This window comes from Pan paniscus, chromosome 4, assembly GCF_029289425.2.
Source record: "Pan paniscus chromosome 4, NHGRI_mPanPan1-v2.0_pri, whole genome shotgun sequence".
Lineage (NCBI taxonomy): Eukaryota > Metazoa > Chordata > Mammalia > Primates > Hominidae > Pan > Pan paniscus.
In genome coordinates, this window is record NC_073253.2 from 28,353,182 (window position 1) to 28,357,535 (window position 4,354).

Here is a 4,354-nt window from a genome sequence, read left to right on the forward strand (position 1 = left end):
TTTTAAGTCAGCATTCTTATCCATGATCCTAAAAGTTGCCAAATAAATACAGCAGTCTATGCTTATGTGTCAGAGGTATTTTCCAAGACACCCAGTGTATGTCTGAACCCCCAGATAATACTGAACCCTATATGGACTATGTTCAGTATGATAACTGACAGGCTACTCAGTGACTAAAGGGCAGTTCATGTATATAGTACGAATGAATACACTGAATAAAGAGATGATTCATGTCCTGGGTGGGTTGGAGTGGGACAGTGTGAGATTTCATCATGTTTCTCAGAACGGTGTGCAATTTAAAACTTATGAATTATTTCTGAAAATTTTCATTCAATATATTTAGACTATGGTTGACCATGAGTAACTGAAACCACAGAAAGTGAAACTGCACATAAGGATAGACTTCAATACTGGGGTTCATATTTCTTTTTTTTGGGGGGGGGAACCTAAGTTAATCATAATTTTTATTTTATAGAATACATGAACTAAACTGCAGTAAACACATTAGAGAGATCTGAGTCTCTGAATGAACAAAAGAGCCCAGTAGGTTCCCAGTAATTCTATAGAATTGCACCTTTTTTGGTCACTGGAAAATAGTTTTTTTTAATCTAAAAAATTGGCAAATAATAATTGTACATATTTATGGGGTACAAAGTGATACTTCATCATATATAATGTTTAGTCATCAGAACAGAGTAATTAGCATATCCATAATCTCAAACATATATCATTTCTTTGTGTAGGGAATGTTCAATATCGTTTTTCTATCTATTTGAAACTATATATTATTATTAACTACAGTTATGCTACAGTGGTCTAGAATACTAAAACTAATTCCTCCTATCTAACTGTAATTTTGTATTCCTTAACAAATCTTTCCCTATCCCTCCCTTCCCCCTACCCTTTTTAGCCTCTATTAATCTTTGTTCTACTCTGTGCTTCTATGAGATCAACTTTTTTTAGTTTCCACATGTGAGTGAGAACACGCAGTATTTAACTTTCTGGTTCTTGGCTTATTTCTTTTAGTATAATGCCCTCTAGTTCCATCTATGTTGTCATAATGACAGGATTTCATTCTTTTTTTTTATGGCTGAATAGTATTCTATTGTGTATGCATATGTGAGATTGTTTAAAAATCCTTTCATCGGCCAGGCGCGGTGGCTCATGCCTGTAATCCCAGCACTTTGGGAGGCCAAGGTGGGCGGATCACGAAGTCAGGAGATGGAGACCATCCTGGCTAACACTAAAAATACAAAAAATTAACCAGGCGTGGTGGCGGGCGCCCGTAGTCCCAGCTGCTCGGGAGGCTGAGGCAGAAGAATGGCATGAATCCAGGAGGCGGAGCTTGCAGTGAGCCGAGATTGCGCCACTGCACTCCAGCCTAGGTGACAGAGCGAGACTTCATCTCAAAAAACTCCTTTCATCTGCTGGGCGCGGTGGCTCACGCCTGTAATCCTAGCACTTTGGGAGGCCAAGGTGGGTGGATCACGAGGTCAGGAGATCAAGACCATCTTGGCTAACATGATGAAACCCCGTCTCTACTAAAAAATACAAAAAATTAGCCGGGCGTGGTGGTGGGCGCTTGTAGTCCCAGCTACTCGGGAGGCTGAGGCAGGAGAATGGCCTGAACCCAGGAGGCAGAGCTTGCAGAGAGCCGAGATCACACCACTGCACTCCAGCCTGGGCAACAGAGCGAGACTCTGTCTCAAAAAAAATAAAAAATCCTTTCATCTGTTGCTTGACACCTATGATGGTATCTTATCTTGGCTATTGTAAATAGTGCTGTAATAAACACGGGGGTGCAGATGTCTCTTGTGACACAGTAATTTCCTTTTCTTTAGATAAATGCACAGTAGTGGGATTGCTATATCATATGGAAATTCTATTTGTAGTTTTTTGAGGAACCTCCTTACTATTCTCCATAGTATCTGTACTAGTTTACTTCACACCAGCAGTGTGTTGAGTTCCCTTTTCTCCACATTCTCGCCAGCATTTGTTATTTTTTGTTTTTGATAATAGCCATTCTAACTGGGGTGAGATGATACACCACAACATTATTGTGGTTTTGATTTGCATTTTCCTGATTAGTGATGTTAAGCATTTTATCAAACATTTGTTCCCCATTTGCATGTCTTCTTCTGAGAAATGTCTGTTCAGATTAATTGGTCATTCTTTTTCTGCCATTGAGATGTCTGAGTTCCTTGTATATTTTGTATATTAATTCCCTGTTGGATGAGTAGTTTGCAAATATTTTCTCCCATTCCATGGGTTGTCTTTTCACTCAACTGATTTTTTTCTTCTGTGCAGAAGCCTCTTAGTTTAATATAATCCCATTTGTTTATTTCTTGCTTTTGTTGCCCGTGGTCTAATAAAATCTTTTTTCAGACTCATGTCTTGAAGCATTTCATTTATGTTTTCTTCTAGTAGTTTTACTGTTTTAAGTCTTACATTTAGGTCTTTGATGAATTTAGGGTTTATTTTTGCATATGGGGAGAAGTAGGGAACTAGTTTCATTCATCTGTCTATAGATAGTTTTCCCAGCGCCATTTATTTAAGAGAACGTCCTTTCCCCAATGAGTATTCTTGGCACCTCTGTCAAAAATCAGTCGCCTGTAGATATATGGTTTAATTAATTTTGGGGTTCTTTATTCTGTTCTATTGGTCTCTGTATTTTTCTGCCAGTGCCATGCTGGTTTTGTTACTTCAGCATTGTAGTATATTTTGAGGTCTGGTAGTGTGATATCTCCTTCTTTGTTCTGTTTGCTCAGGGTTGCTTTGGCTATTCAGTCTTTTGTGCTTCTGTACAAGTTTTAGGGATTTTTTTCTATTTCTATGAAGAATGTCATTGACATTTTGATAGGAATTGAATTAAATCTATAGATTGTTTTGGTTAGTATTGTCATTTAACAATATTAGTCCTTCTGATCCATGAGTGTGGGATGCCTTTCTATTTGTTTGTATCCTCTTCGATTTCTCTCATCAGTGTTTTTCAGTTTTCCTTGTAGAGGTCTTTTACCTCCTTGGTTAAATTTATTCCTAGGTATTTTATTTTATTTTTTGGTAGCTATTGTAAATGGCACTGCCTTCTTGATTTCTTTTTCAGCTAGTTCTTTATTTACGTATAGAAAGATTTCTTTGAATATTAATTTTGAATTTTATTTTTTGAATATTAATTTTGTATCCTGCAAATTTATTGAATTTGCTTATCAGTTCTAAGAGGGTTTTTTTGTAGAGTCTTTAGGTTTTGCTATATATATGATACGTTGCCTGCAAACAGGAAGAATTCGACTTCCTCCTTTCAAATTCGATGCTCTTTATTTCTCTCTCTTGCCTAATTGCTCTGGCTAGGACTTCCAGTATATGCTAAGAGTGATAAGAGTAGGCATCATTGTCTACTCCCGTTTCTTAGGGGAAAAGCTTTTAGCTTTTTGTCATTGAATAATATGTTGCTGTACCAGATGTGGTTGCATTGCTTGAGCAAATTAACACATCTCCTGGTACCTGGTATGCAGCCATTGACTTGCAAATGCCTTCTTCTCCATTCCTGTCCATAAGGCCCACCAGAAGCAATTTGCCTTCAGCTGGCAAGGCCAGCAATATACCTTTACTATCCTACCTCAGGGGTATATCAACTCTCTGGCTTTGTGTCATAATCTTATTTGGAGAGATGTTGATGGCTTTTTGCTTCCTCAAGATATCACACTGGTCCATTAGATTGATGGCATTATGCTGATTGGATTCAGTGAGCAAGAAGTAGCAAACACACTGGACTTATTGGCGAGACATTTGGCTGCCAGAGGATGGGAAATAAATCCAACTAAAATACAGGGATTTACCTCAGTAAAATGTCTAGGGGTCCAGTGGTGTGGGGCCTGTCAAAATATTCCTTCTAAGGTGAAGAACAAGTTGCTGCATTTGGCCCCTCCTAAAACTAAGAAAGAGGCACAATGTCTAGTGGGTCTATTTGGATTTTGGAGGCAAAACATTCCTCATCTGGGTGTGTTACTCTGGCCCATTTATCAAGTGACCCAAAAGGCTGCCAGTTTTGAGTGGGGTCCAGAATAGGAGAAGGCTCTGCAACAGGTCCATGCTGCTGTGCAAGCTGCTCTGCTACTTGGGCCATATGACCCAGCAGACCCAATGGTGCTTGAGGTGTCAGTGGCAGATAGGGATGCTGTTTGGAGCCTTTGGCAGGCCTCCATAGGTGAATTACAGGGGAGGCCTCTAAAATTTTGGAGCAAGGCCCTGCCATCTTCTGCAGATAACTACTCTCCTTTTGACACACAGCTATTGGTCTGTTACTGGGCTTTGGTGGAAACCGAATGTTTGACTATGGATCATCAAGTCACCATGC